Consider the following 17609-nt stretch of genomic DNA (forward strand, 5'->3'; position numbering starts at 1 on the left):
GTGTGTAATGACTCTATATAATAGATCTCTCTGTGTGTAATGACTCTATATAATAGATCCCTCTGTGTGTAATGACTCTATATAATAGATCGCTCTGTGTGTAATGACTCTATATAATAGATCTCTCTGTGTGTAATGACTCTATATAATAGATCGCTCAGTGTGTAATGACTCTATATAATAGATCTCTGTGTGTAATGCCTCTATATAATAGATCCCTCTGTGTGTAATGACTCTATATAATAGATCCCTCTGTGTGTAATGACTCTATATAATAGATCCCTCTGTGTGTAATGACTCTATATGATAGATCCCTCTTTGTGTAATGACTCTATATAATAGATCCCTCTGTGTGTAATGACTCTATATGATAGATCACTCTGTGTGTAATGACTCTATATAATAGATCCCTCTGTGTGTAATGACTCTATATAATAGATCCCTCTGTGTGTAATGACTCTATATAATAGATCCCTCTGCGTGTAATGACACTATATAATAGATCCCTCTGTGTGTAATGACTCTATATCATAGATCCCTCTGCGTGTAACGACACTATATAATAGATCCCTCTGTGTGTAATGACTCTATATAATAGATCCCTCTGCGTGTAATGACTCTATATAATAGATCCCTCTGTCTGTAATGACTCTATATAATAGATCGCTCTGTGTGTAATGACTCTATATAATAGATCGCTCTGTGTGTAATGACTCTATATAATACATCCCTCTGTGTGTAATGACTCTATATAATAGATCGCTCTGTGTGTAATGACTATATAATAGATCCCTCTGTGTGTAATGACGCTATATAACTGATCGCTCTGTGTGTAATGACTCTATATAATAGATCCCTCTGCGTGTAATGACTTTATATAATAGATCAATCTGTGTGTAATGACTCTATATAATAGAACCCTCTGTGTGTAATGACTCTATATAATAGGTCCCTCTGTGTGTAATGACTCTATATAATAGATCACTCTGTGTGTAATGACTCTATATAATAGATCCCTCTGTGTGTAATGACTCTATATAATAGATCCCTGTGTGTAATGACTCTATATGATAGATCACTGTGTGTAATGACTCTATATAATAGATCCCTCTGTGTGTAATGACTCTATGTAATAGATCGCTCCGTGTGTAATGACTTTATATGATAGATCACTCCGTGTGTAATGACTCTATATAATAGATCCCTCTGTGTGTAATGACTCTATGTAATATATCCCTCTGCGTGTAATGACTCTATATAATAGATCCCTCTGCGTGTAATGACACTATATAATAGATCCCTCTGTGTGTAATGACTCTATATAATAGATCCCTCTGTGTGTAATGACTATATATAATAGATCCCTCTGTGTGTAATGACTCTATATAATAGATCCCTCTGTGTGTAATGACTCTATATAATAGATCTCTCTGTGTGTAATGACCCTATATAATAGATCCCTATGTGTGTAATGACTCTATATAATAGATCCCTATGTGTGTAATGACTCTATATAATAGATCGCTCTGTGTGTAATGACTCTATATAATAGATCACTCTGTGTGTAATGACTCTATATAATAGATCGCTGTGTGTAATGACTCTATATAATAGATCGCTCTGTGTGTAATGACTCTATATAATAGATCCATCTGTGTGTAATGACTATATATAATAGATCCCTCTGTGTGTAATGACTCTATATAATAGATCCCTCTGTGTGTAATGACTCTATATGATAGATCCCTCTGTGTGTAATGACTCTATATAATAGATCCCTGTGTGTAATGACTCTATATGATAGATCACTCTGTGTGTAATGACTCTATATAATAGATCGCTCTGTGTGTAATGACTCTATATAATAGATCCTACTGTGTGTAATGACTCTATATAATAGATCGCTCTGTGTGTAATGACTCTATATAATAGATCCCTCTGCGTGTAATGACTCTATATAATAGATCCCTCTGCGTGTAGTGACTCTATATAATAGATCCCTCTGCGTGTAATGACTCTATATAATAGATCCCACTGCGTGTAATGACTCTATATAATAGATCCCTCTGCGTGTAATGACTCTATATAATAGATCCTCTGTGTGTAATGACTCTCTATAATAGATCCCTGTGTGTGTAATGACTCTATATAATAGATCACTGTGTGTAATGACTCTATATAATAGATCCCTCTGTGTGTAATGACTCTATATAATAGATCCCTGTGTGTAATGACTCTATATAATAGATCCCTCTGTGTGTAATGACTCTATATAACAGATCCCTGTGTGTGTAATGACTCTATATAATAGATCACTGTGTGTAATGACTCTATATAATAGATCCCTCTGTGTGTAATGACTCTATATAATAGATCCCTCTGTGTGTAATGAATCTATATAATAGATCCCTCTGTGTGTAATGACTCTATATAATAGATCACTCTGCGTGTAATGACTCTATATAATAGATCCCTCTGCGTGTAATGACTCTATATAATAGATCCCTCTGCATGTAATGACTCTATATAATAGATCCCTCTGTGTGTAATGACTCTATATAATAGATCCCTCTGTGTGTAATGACTCTATATAATAGATCTCTCTGTGTGTAATGACTCTATATAATAGATCCCTATGTGTGTAATGACTCTATATAATAGATCCCTATGTGTGTAATGACTCTATATAATAGATCGCTCTGTGTGTAATGAATCTATATAATAGATCACTCTGTGTGTAATGACTCTATAAAATAGATCGCTCTGTGTGTAATGACTCTATATAATAGATCGCTCTGTGTGTAATGACTCTATATAATAGATCGCTCTGTGTGTAATGACTCTATATAATAGATCCCTCTGTGTGTAATGACTCAATATAATAGATCCCTCTGTGTGTAATGACTCTATATAATAGATCCCTCTGTGTGTAATGACTCTACATAATAGATCGCTCTGCGTGTAATGACTCTATATAATAGATCCCTCTGCGTGTAATGACTCTATATAATAGATCCCTCTGTGTGCAATGACTCTATATAATAGATCCCTCTGTGTGTAATGACTCTATATGATAGATCCCTCTGTGTGTAATGACTCTATATAATAGATCCCTGTGTGTAATGACTCTATATGATAGATCACTCTGTGTGTAATGACTCTATATAATAGATCCCTCTGTGTGTAATGACTCTATATAATAGATCCCTCTGTGTGTAATGACTCTATATAATAGATCCCTCTGCGTGTAATGACACTATATAATAGATCCCTCTGTGTGTAATGACTTTATATAGTAGATCGCTCTGCATGTAAAGACACAATATAATAGATCCCTCTGTGTGTAATGACTCTGTATAATAGATCCCTCTTTGTGTAATGACTCTATATAATAAATCCCTCTGTGTGTAATGACTCTATATAATAGATCGCTCTGTGTGTAATGACTCTATATAATAGATCGCTCTGTGTGTAATGACTCTATATAATAGATCCTACTGTGTGTAATGACTCTATATAATAGATCGCTCTGTGTGTAATGACTCTATATAATAGATCCCTCTGCGTGTAATGACTCTATATAATAGATCCCTCTGTGTGTAATGACTCTATATAATAGAACCCTCTGTGTGTAATGACTCTATATAATAGATCCCTCTGTGTGTAATGACTCTATAGAATAGATCGCTCTGTGTGTAATGACTCTATATAATAGATCCCTCTGTGTGTAATGACTCTATATAATAGATCACTGTGTGTAATGACTCTATATGATAGATCACTGTGTGTAATGACTTCATATAATAGATCCCTCTGTGTGTAATGACTCTATATAATAGATCGCTCCGTGTGTAATGACTTTATATGATAGATCGCTCCGTGTGTAATGACTCTATATAATAGATCCCTCTGTGTGTAATGACTCTATGTAATAGATCCCTCTGCGTGTAATGACTCTATATAATAGATCCCTCTGCGTGTAATGACACTATATAATAGATCCCTCTGTGTGTAATGACTCTATATAATAGATCCCTCTGTGTGTAATGACTCTATAGAATAGATCGCTCTGTGTGTAATGACTCTATATAATAGATCCCTCTGTGTGTAATGACTCTATATAATAGATCACTGTGTGTAATGACTCTATATGATAGATCACTGTGTGTAATGACTTCATATAATAGATCCCTCTGTGTGTAATGACTCTATATAATAGATCGCTCCGTGTGTAATGACTTTATATGATAGATCGCTCCGTGTGTAATGACTCTATATAATAGATCCCTCTGTGTGTAATGACTCTATGTAATAGATCCCTCTGCGTGTAATGACTCTATATAATAGATCCCTCTGCGTGTAATGACACTATATAATAGATCCCTCTGTGTGTAATGACTCTATATAATAGATCCCTCTGTGTGTAATGACTATATATAATAGATCCCTCTGTGTGTAATGACTCTATATAATAGATCCCTCTGTGTGTAATGACTCTATATAATAGATCGCTCTGTGTGTAATGACTCTATATAATAGATCCCTCTGTGTGTAATGACTCAATATAATAGATCGCTCTCTGTGTAATGACTCTATATAATAGATCACTCTGTGTGTAATGACTCTATATAATAGATCGCTCTGTGTGTAATGACTCTATATAATAGATCTCTCTGTGTGTAATGACTCTATATAATAGATCCCTCTGTGTGTAATGACTCTATATAATAGATCCCTCTGTGTGTAATGACTCTATATAATAGATCCCTCTGCGTGTAATGACTCTACATAATAGATCGCTCTGTGTGTAATGACTCTATATAATAGATCCCTCTGTGTGTAATGACTCTATATAATAGATCGCTCCGTGTGTAATGACTCTATATGATAGATCACTGTGTGTAATGACTCTATATAATAGATCCCTCTGTGTGTAATGACTCTATATAATAGATCGCTCCGTGTGTAATGACTTTATATGATAGATCACTCCGTGTGTAATGACTCTATATGATAGATCCCTCTGTGTGTAATGACTCTATGTAATAGATCCCTCTGCGTGTAGTGATTCTATATAATAGATCCCTCTGCGTGTAATGACACTATATAATAGATCCCTCTGTGTGTAATGACTCTATATAATAGATCCCTCTGTGTGTAATGACTCTATATAATAGATCCCTCTGTGTGTAATGACTCTATATAATAGATCGCTCTGTGTGTAATGACTCTATATAATAGATCCCTCTGTGCGTAATGACTCTATATAATAGATCGCTCTGTGTGTAATGACTCTATATAATAGATCTCTCTGCGTGTAATGACTATATAATAGATCCCTCTGCGTGTAATGACTCTATATAATAGATCCCTCTGCGTGTAATGACTCTATATAATAGATCCCTCTGCCTGTAATGACTCTATATAATAGATCTCTCTGCGTGTAATGACTCTATATAATAGATCCCTCTGCGTGTAATGACTCTACATAATAGATCGCTCTGCGTGTAATGACTCTATATAATAGATCCCTCTGCGTGTAATGTCTCTATATAATAGATCCCTTTGTGTGTAATGACTCTATATAATAGATCCCTCTGTGTGTAATGACTCTATATAATAGATCACTCTGTGTGTGATGACTTTATATAATAGATCCCTCTGTGTGTAATGACTCTATATAATAGATCCCTGTGTGTAATGACTCTATATAATAGATCCCTCTGTGTGTAATGACTATATAATAGATCCCTCTGCGTGTAATGACTCTATATAATAGATCCCTCTGTGTGTAATGACTCTATATGATAGATCACTCTGCGTGTAATGACTCTATATAATAGATCCCTCTGCGTGTAATGACTCTATATAATAGATCCCTCTGCGTGTAATGACTCTATATAATAGATCCCTCTGTGTGTAATGACTCTATATAATAGATCCCTCTGCATGTAATGACACTATATAATAGATCCCTCTGCGTGTAATGACTCTATATAATAGATCCCTCTGCATGTAATGACACTATATAATAGATCCCTCTGCGTGTAATGACTCTATATAATAGATCCCTCTGTGTGTAATGACTCTATATAATAGATCCCTCTGTGTGTAATGACTCTATATAATAGATCGCTCTGTGTGTAATGACTCTATATAATAGATCGCTCTGTGTGTAATGACTCTATATAATAGATCTCTCTGTGTGTAATGACTCTATATAATAGATCCCTCTGTGTGTAATGACTCTATATAATAGATCGCTCTGTGTGTAATGACTCATATAATAGATCGCTCTGTGTGTAATGACTCTATATAATAGATCCCTCTGTGTGTAATGACTCTATATAATAGATCCCTCTGTGAGTAATGACTCTATATAATTGATCGCTCTGTGTGTAATGACTCTATAGAATAGATCCCTCTGTGTGTAATGACTCTATGTAATAGATCCCTCTGCGTGTAATGATTCTATATAATAGATCCCTCTGCGTGTAATGACACTATATAATAGATCCCTCTGTGTGTAATGACTCTATGTAATAGATCCCTCTGCGTGTAATGATTCTATATAATAGATCCCTCTGCGTGTAATGACACTATATAATAGATCCCTCTGTGTGTAATGACTCTATATAATAGATCCCTCTGTGTGTAATGACTCTATATAATAGATCCCTCTGTGTGTAATGACTCTATATAATAGATCGCTCTGTGTGTAATGACTCTATATAATAGATCCCTCTGTGCATAATAACTCTATATAATAGATCGCTCTGTGTGTAATGACTCTATATAATAGATCTCTCTGCGTGTAATGACTATATAATAGATCCCTCTGCGTGTAATGACTCTATATAATAGATCCCTCTGCGTGTAATGACTCTATATAATAGATCCCTCTGTGTGTAATGACTCTATATAATAGATCGCTCCGTGTGTAATGACTCTATATGATAGATCACTGTGTGTAATGACTCTATATAATAGATCCCTCTGTGTGTAATGACTCTATATAATAGATCCCTCTGTGTGTAATGACTCTATATAATAGATCCCTCTGTGTGTAATGACTCTATATAATAGATCGCTCTGTGTGTAATGACTCTATATAATAGATCCCTCTGTGCGTAATGACTCTATATAATAGATCGCTCTGTGTGTAATGACTCTATATAATAGATCTCTCTGCGTGTAATGACTATATAATAGATCCCTCTGCGTGTAATGACTCTATATAATAGATCCCTCTGTGTGTAATGACTCTATATAATAGATCCCTCTGCGTGTAATGACTCTATATAATAGATCTCTCTGCGTGTAATGACTCTATATAATAGATCCCTCTGCGTGTAATGACTCTACATAATAGATCGCTCTGCGTGTAATGACTCTATATAATAGATCCCTCTGCGTGTAATGACTCTATATAATAGATCCCTTTGTGTGTAATGACTCTATATAATAGATCCCTCTGTGTGTAATGACTCTATATAATAGATCACTCTGTGTGTGATGACTTTATATAATAGATCCCTCTGTGTGTAATGACTCTATATAATAGATCCCTGTGTGTAATGACTCTATATAATAGATCCCTCTGTGTGTAATGACTATATAATAGATCCCTCTGCGTGTAATGACTCTATATAATAGATCCCTCTGTGTGTAATGACTCTATATGATAGATCACTCTGCGTGTAATGACTCTATATAATAGATCCCTCTGCGTGTAATGACTCTATATAATAGATCCCTCTGCGTGTAATGACTCTATATAATAGATCCCTCTATGTGTAATGACTCTATATAATAGATCCCTCTGCATGTAATGACACTATATAATAGATCCCTCTGCGTGTAATGACTCTATATAATAGATCCCTCTGCATGTAATGACACTATATAATAGATCCCTCTGCATGTAATGACTCTATATAATAGATCCCTCTGTGTGTAATGACTCTATATAATAGATCCCTCTGTGTGTAATGACTCTATATAATAGATCGCTCTGTGTGTAATGACTCTATATAATAGATCGCTCTGTGTGTAATGACTCTATATAATAGATCGCTCTGTGTGTAATGACTCTATATAATAGATCCCTCTGTGTGTAATGACTCTATATAATAGATCGCTCTGTGTGTAATGACTCATATAATAGATCGCTCTGTGTGTAATGACTCTATATAATAGATCCCTCTGTGTGTAATGACTCTATATAATAGATCCCTCTGTGAGTAATGACTCTATATAATTGATCGCTCTGTGTGTAATGACTCTATAGAATAGATCCCTCTGTGTGTAATGACTCTATGTAATAGATCCCTCTGCGTGTAATGATTCTATATAATAGATCCCTCTGCGTGTAATGACACTATATAATAGATCCCTCTGTGTGTAATGACTCTATGTAATAGATCCCTCTGCGTGTAATGATTCTATATAATAGATCCCTCTGCGTGTAATGACACTATATAATAGATCCCTCTGTGTGTAATGACTCTATATAATAGATCCCTCTGTGTGTAATGACTCTATATAATAGATCCCTCTGTGTGTAATGACTCTATATAATAGATCGCTCTGTGTGTAATGACTCTATATAATAGATCCCTCTGTGCATAATGACTCTATATAATAGATCGCTCTGTGTGTAATGACTCTATATAATAGATCTCTCTGCGTGTAATGACTATATAATAGATCCCTCTGCGTGTAATGACTTTATATAATAGATCCCTCTGCGTGTAATGACTCTATATAATAGATCCCTCTGCGTGTAATGACTCTATATAATAGATCTCTCTGCGTGTAATGACTCTATATAATAGATCCCTCTGCGTGTAATGACTCTACATAATAGATCGCTCTGCGTGTAATGACTCTATATAATAGATCCCTCTGCGTGTAATGACTCTATATAATAGATCCCTTTGTGTGTAATGACTCTATATAATAGATCCCTCTGTGTGTAATGACTCTATATAATAGATCACTCTGTGTGTGATGACTTTATATAATAGATCCCTCTGTGTGTAATGACTCTATATAATAGATCCCTGTGTGTAATGACTCTATATAATAGATCCCTCTGTGTGTAATGACTATATAATAGATCCCTCTGCGTGTAATGACTCTATATAATAGATCCCTCTGTGTGTAATGACTCTATATGATAGATCACTCTGCGTGTAATGACTCTATATAATAGATCCCTCTGTGTGTAATGACTCTATATAATAGATCCCTCTGCGTGTAATGACTCTATATAATAGATCCCTCTGTGTGTAATGACTCTATATAATAGATCCCTCTGCATGTAATGACACTATATAATAGATCCCTCTGCGTGTAATGACTCTATATAATAGATCCCTCTGCATGTAATGACACTATATAATAGATCCCTCTGCGTGTAATGACTCTATATAATAGATCCCTCTGTGTGTAATGACTCTATATAATAGATCCCTCTGTGTGTAATGACTCTATATAATAGATCGCTCTGTGTGTAATGACTCATATAATAGATCGCTCTGTGTGTAATGACTCTATATAATAGATCCCTCTGCGTGTAATGACTCTATATAATAGATCCCTCTGCGTGTAATGACTCTATATAATAGATTCCTCTGTGTGTAATGACTCTATATAATAGATCCCTGTGTGTAATGACTCTATATAATAGATCCCTCAGCGTGTAATGACTCTATATGATAGATCCCTCTGCGTGTAGTGACTCTATATAATAGATCCCTCTGCGTGTAATGACTCTATATAATAGATCCCTCTGGATGTAATGACTCTATATAATAGATCCCTCTGCGTGTAATGACTCTATATAATAGATCCCTCTGTGTGTAATGACTCTATATAATAGATCCCTGTGTGTGTAATGACTCTATATAATAGATCACTGTGTGTAATGACTCTATATAATAGATCCCTCTGTGTGTAATGACTCTATATAATAGATCCCTCTGTGTGTAATGACTCTATATAATAGATCCCTCTGTGTGTAATGACTCTATATAATAGATCCCTGTGTGTGTAATGACTCTATAGAATAGATCACTGTGTGTAATGACTCTATATAATAGATCCCTGTGTGTAATGACTCTATATAATAGATCCCTCTGTGTGTAATGACTCTATATAATAGATCCCTCTGTGTGTAATGACTCAATATAATAGATCACTCTGCGTGTAATGACTCTATATAATAGATCCCTCTGCGTGTAATGACTCTATATAATAGATCCCTCTGCGTGTAATGACTCTATATAATAGATCCCTCTGTGTGTAATGACTCTATGTAATAGATCCCTCTGCGTGTAATGATTCTATATAATAGATCCCTCTGCGTGTAATGACACTATATAATAGATCCCTCTGTGTGTAATGACTCTATGTAATAGATCCCTCTGCGTGTAATGATTCTATATAATAGATCCCTCTGCGTGTAATGACACTATATAATAGATCCCTCTGTGTGTAATGACTCTATATAATAGATCCCTCTGTGTGTAATGACTCTATATAATAGATCCCTCTGTGTGTAATGACTCTATATAATAGATCGCTCTGTGTGTAATGACTCTATATAATAGATCCCTCTGTGCGTAATGACTCTATATAATAGATCGCTCTGTGTGTAATGACTCTATATAATAGATCTCTCTGCGTGTAATGACTATATAATAGATCCCTCTGCGTGTAATGACTCTATATAATAGATCCCTCTGCGTGTAATGACTCTATATAATAGATCCCTCTGTGTGTAATGACTCTATATAATAGATCGCTCCGTGTGTAATGACTCTATATGATAGATCACTGTGTGTAATGACTCTATATAATAGATCCCTCTGTGTGTAATGACTCTATATAATAGATCGCTCCGTGTGTAATGACTTTATATGATAGATCACTCCGTGTGTAATGACTCTATATGATAGATCCCTCTGTGTGTAATGACTCTATGTAATAGATCCCTCTGCGTGTAATGATTCTATATAATAGATCCCTCTGCGTGTAATGACACTATATAATAGATCCCTCTGTGTGTAATGACTCTATATAATAGATCCCTCTGTGTGTAATGACTCTATATAATAGATCCCTCTGTGTGTAATGACTCTATATAATAGATCGCTCTGTGTGTAATGACTCTATATAATAGATCCCTCTGTGCGTAATGACTCTATATAATAGATCGCTCTGTGTGTAATGACTCTATATAATAGATCTCTCTGCGTGTAATGACTATATAATAGATCCCTCTGCGTGTAATGACTCTATATAATAGATCCCTCTGTGTGTAATGACTCTATATAATAGATCCCTCTGCGTGTAATGACTCTATATAATAGATCTCTCTGCGTGTAATGACTCTATATAATAGATCCCTCTGCGTGTAATGACTCTACATAATAGATCGCTCTGCGTGTAATGACTCTATATAATAGATCCCTCTGCGTGTAATGACTCTATATAATAGATCCCTTTGTGTGTAATGACTCTATATAATAGATCCCTCTGTGTGTAATGACTCTATATAATAGATCACTCTGTGTGTGATGACTTTATATAATAGATCCCTCTGTGTGTAATGACTCTATATAATAGATCCCTGTGTGTAATGACTCTATATAATAGATCCCTCTGTGTGTAATGACTATATAATAGATCCCTCTGCGTGTAATGACTCTATATAATAGATCCCTCTGTGTGTAATGACTCTATATGATAGATCACTCTGCGTGTAATGACTCTATATAATAGATCCCTCTGCGTGTAATGACTCTATATAATAGATCCCTCTGCGTGTAATGACTCTATATAATAGATCCCTCTGTGTGTAATGACTCTATATAATAGATCCCTCTGCATGTAATGACACTATATAATAGATCCCTCTGCGTGTAATGACTCTATATAATAGATCCCTCTGCATGTAATGACACTATATAATAGATCCCTCTGCGTGTAATGACTCTATATAATAGATCCCTCTGTGTGTAATGACTCTATATAATAGATCCCTGTGTGTAATGACTCTATATAATAGATCGCTCTGTGTGTAATGACTCTATATAATAGATCGCTCTGTGTGTAATGACTCTATATAATAGATCGCTCTGTGTGTAATGACTCTATATAATAGATCCCTCTGTGTGTAATGACTCTATATAATAGATCGCTCTGTGTGTAATGACTCATATAATAGATCGCTCTGTGTGTAATGACTCTATATAATAGATCCCTCTGTGTGTAATGACTCTATATAATAGATCCCTCTGTGAGTAATGACTCTATATAATTGATCGCTCTGTGTGTAATGACTCTATAGAATAGATCCCTCTGTGTGTAATGACTCTATGTAATAGATCCCTCTGCGTGTAATGATTCTATATAATAGATCCCTCTGCGTGTAATGACACTATATAATAGATCCCTCTGTGTGTAATGACTCTATGTAATAGATCCCTCTGCGTGTAATGATTCTATATAATAGATCCCTCTGCGTGTAATGACACTATATAATAGATCCCTCTGTGTGTAATGACTCTATATAATAGATCCCTCTGTGTGTAATGACTCTATATAATAGATCCCTCTGTGTGTAATGACTCTATATAATAGATCGCTCTGTGTGTAATGACTCTATATAATAGATCCCTCTGTGCGTAATGACTCTATATAATAGATCGCTCTGTGTGTAATGACTCTATATAATAGATCTCTCTGCGTGTAATGACTATATAATAGATCCCTCTGCGTGTAATGACTTTATATAATAGATCCCTCTGCGTGTAATGACTCTATATAATAGATCCCTCTGCGTGTAATGACTCTATATAATAGATCTCTCTGCGTGTAATGACTCTATATAATAGATCCCTCTGCGTGTAATGACTCTACATAATAGATCGCTCTGCGTGTAATGACTCTATATAATAGATCCCTCTGCGTGTAATGACTCTATATAATAGATCCCTTTGTGTGTAATGACTCTATATAATAGATCCCTCTGTGTGTAATGACTCTATATAATAGATCACTCTGTGTGTGATGACTTTATATAATAGATCCCTGTGTGTAATGACTCTATATAATAGATCCCTGTGTGTAATGACTCTATATAATAGATCCCTCTGTGTGTAATGACTATATAATAGATCCCTCTGCGTGTAATGACTCTATATAATAGATCCCTCTGTGTGTAATGACTCTATATGATAGATCACTCTGCGTGTAATGACTCTATATAATAGATCCCTCTGTGTGTAATGACTCTATATAATAGATCCCTCTGCGTGTAATGACTCTATATAATAGATCCCTCTGTGTGTAATGACTCTATATAATAGATCCCTCTGCATGTAATGACACTATATAATAGATCCCTCTGCGTGTAATGACTCTATATAATAGATCCCTCTGCATGTAATGACACTATATAATAGATCCCTCTGCGTGTAATGACTCTATATAATAGATCCCTCTGTGTGTAATGACTCTATATAATAGATCCCTCTGTGTGTAATGACTCTATATAATAGATCGCTCTGTGTGTAATGACTCATATAATAGATCGCTCTGTGTGTAATGACTCTATATAATAGATCCCTCTGCGTGTAATGACTCTATATAATAGATCCCTCTGCGTGTAATGACTCTATATAATAGATTCCTCTGTGTGTAATGACTCTATATAATAGATCCCTGTGTGTAATGACTCTATATAATAGATCCCTCAGCGTGTAATGACTCTATATGATAGATCCCTCTGCGTGTAGTGACTCTATATAATAGATCCCTCTGCATGTAATGACTCTATATAATAGATCCCTCTGGATGTAATGCCTCTATATAATAGATCCCTCTGCGTGTAATGACTCTATATAATAGATCCCTCTGTGTGTAATGACTCTATATAATAGATCCCTGTGTGTGTAATGACTCTATATAATAGATCACTGTGTGTAATGACTCTATATAATAGATCCCTCTGTGTGTAATGACTCTATATAATAGATCCCTCTGTGTGTAATGACTCTATATAATAGATCCCTCTGTGTGTAATGACTCTATATAATAGATCCCTGTGTGTGTAATGACTCTATATAATAGATCACTGTGTGTAATGACTCTATATAATAGATCCCTGTGTGTAATGACTCTATATAATAGATCCCTCTGTGTGTAATGACTCTATATAATAGATCCCTCTGTGTGTAATGACTCAATATAATAGATCACTCTGCGTGTAATGACTCTATATAATAGATCCCTCTGCGTGTAATGACTCTATATAATAGATCCCTCTGCGTGTAATGACTCTATATAATAGATCCCTCTGTGTGTAATGACTCTATATAATAGATCCCTCTGTGTGTAATGACTCTATATAATAGATCCCTCTGTGTAATGACTCTATATAATAGATCGCTCTGTGTAATGACTCTATATAATAGATCCCTCTGTGTGTAATGACTCTATATAATAGATCCCTCTGTGTGTAATGACTCTATATAATAGATCCCTCTGCGTGTAATGACTCTATATAATAGATCCCTCTGCGTGTAATGACTCTATATAATAGATCCCTCTGCGTGTAATGACTCTATATAATAGATCCCTCTGTGTGTAATGACTCTATATAATAGATCCCTCTGTGTGTGATGACTATATATAATAGATCCCTCTGTGTGTAATGACTCTATATAATAGATCCCTCTGTGTGTAATGACTCTATATAATAGATCCCTCTGTGTGTAATGACTCTATATAATAGATCCCTCTGTGTGTAATGACTCTATATAATAGATCCCTCTGTGTCATGACTCTATATAATAGATCACTCTGCGTGTAATGACTCTATATAATAGATCCCTCTGCGTGTAATGACTCTATATAATAGATCCCTCTGCGTGTAATGACTCTATATAATAGATCCTCTGCGTGTAATGACTCTATATCATAGATCCCTCTGTGTGTAATGACTCTATATAATAGATCCCTCTGTGTGTAATGACTCTATATAATAGATCGCTCTGCGTGTAATGACTCTATATAATAGATCCCTCTGCGTGTAATTACTCTATATAATAGATCCCTCTGCGTGTAATGACTATATAATAGATCCCTCTGCATGTAATGACTCTATATAATAGATCCCTCTGTGTGTAATGACTCTATATAATAGATCCCTCTGCGTGTAATGACTATATATAATAGATCCCTCTGCGTGTAATGACTCTATATAATAGATCCCTCTGCGTGTAATGACTCTATATAATAGATCCCTCTGTGTGTAATGACTCTATATAATAGATCCCTCTGTGTGTAATGACTCTATATAATAGATCCCTCTGTGTGTAATGACTCTATATAATAGATCCCTCTGTGTGTAATGACACTATATAATAGATCCCTCTGTGTGTAATGACTCTATATAATAGATCCCTGTGTGTAATGACTCTATATAATAGATCGCTCTGTGTGTAATGACTCTATATAATAGATCCCTCTGTGTGTAATGACTCTATATAATAGATCCCTCTGCGTGTAATGACTCTATATAATAGATCCCTCTGTGTGTAATGACTCTATATGATAGATCCCTCTGCGTGTAGTGACTCTATATAATAGATCCCTCTGGATGTAATGACTCTATATAATAGATCCCTCTGCGTGTAATGACTCTATATAATAGATCCCTCTGTGTGTAATGACTCTATATAATATATCCCTGTGTGTGTAATGACTCTATATAATAGATCACTGTGTGTAATGACTCTATATAATAGATCCCTCTGTGTGTAATGACTATATATAATAGATCCCTCTGTGTGTAATGACTCTATATAATAGATCCCTCTGTGTGTAATGACTCTATATAATAGATCCCTGTGTGTGTAATGACTCTATATAATAGATCACTGTGTGTAATGACTCTATATAATAGATCCCTCTGTGTGTAATGACTCTATATAATAGATCCCTCTGTGTGTAATGACTCTATATAATAGATCCCTCTGTGTGTAATGACTCTATATAATAGATCACTCTGCGTGTAATGACTCTATATAATAGATCCCTCTGCGTGTAATGACTCTATATAATAGATCCCTCTGTGTGTAATGACTCTATAATAGATCCCTCTGTGTGTAATGACTCTATATAATAGATCCCTCTGTGTAATGACTCTATATAATAGATCGCTCTGTGTAATGACTCTATATAATAGATCCCTCTGTGTGTAATGACTCTATATAATAGATCCCTCTGTGTGTCATGACTCTATATAATAGATCACTCTGCGTGTAATGACTCTATATAATAGATCCCTCTGCGTGTAATGACTCTATATAATAGATCCCTCTGCGTGTAACGACTCTATATAATAGATCCCTCTGCGTGTAATGACTCTATATCATAGATCCCTCTGTGTGTAATGACTCTATATAATAGATCCCTCTGTGTGTAATGACTCTATATAATAGATCGCTCTGCGTGTAATGACTCTATATAATAGATCCCTCTGCGTGTAATTACTCTATATAATAGATCCCTCTGCGTGTAATGACTATATAATAGATCTCTCTGCGTGTAATGACTCTATATAATAGATCCCTCTGTGTGTAATGACTCTATATAATAGATCCCTCTGCGTGTAATGACTATATATAATAGATCCCTCTGCGTGTAATGACTCTATATAATAGATCCCTCTGCGTGTAATGACTCTATATAATAGATCCCTCTGTGTGGAATGACTCTATATAATAGATCCCTCTGTGTGTAATGACTCTATATAATAGATCCCTCTGTGTGTAATGACTCTATATAATAGATCCCTCTGTGTGTAATGACTCTATATAATAGATCCCTGTGTGTAATGACTCTATATAATAGATCACTCTGTGTGTAATGACTCTATATAATAGATCGCTCTGTGTGTAATGACTCTATATAATAGATCACTCTGTGTGTAATGACACTATATAATAGATCCCTCTGTGTGTAATTACTCTATATAATAGATGCCTCTGTGTGTAATGACTCTATATAATAGATCCCTCTGTGTGTAATGACTCTATATAATAGATCCTTCTGTGTGTAATGACTCTATATAATAGATGCCTCTGTGTGTAATGACTCTATATAATAGATCCCTCTGTGTGTAATTACTCTATATAATAGATCCCTCTGCGTGTAATGACTCTATATAATAGATCCCTCTGCGTGTAATGACTCTATATAATAGATCCCTCTGTGTGTAATGACTCTATATAATAGATCCCTCTGTGTGTAATGACTCTATATAATAGATCCCTCTGTGTGTAATGACTCTATATAATAGATCCCTCTGTGTGTAATGACTCTATATAATAGATCCCTGTGTGTAATGACTCTATATAATAGATCACTCTGTGTGTAATGACTCTATATAATAGATCGCTCTGCGTGTAATGACTCTATATAATAGATCCCTCTGCGTGTAATGACTCTATATAATAGATCCCTCTGCATGTAATGACTCTATATAATAGATCCCTCTGCGTGTAATGACTCTATATAAAAGATCCCTCTGT

Source organism: Phyllobates terribilis, unplaced genomic scaffold (assembly GCF_046119375.1).
Source record: "Phyllobates terribilis strain yellow unplaced genomic scaffold, ASM4611937v1 Scaffold_13__5_contigs__length_258822181, whole genome shotgun sequence".
Lineage (NCBI taxonomy): Eukaryota > Metazoa > Chordata > Amphibia > Anura > Dendrobatidae > Phyllobates > Phyllobates terribilis.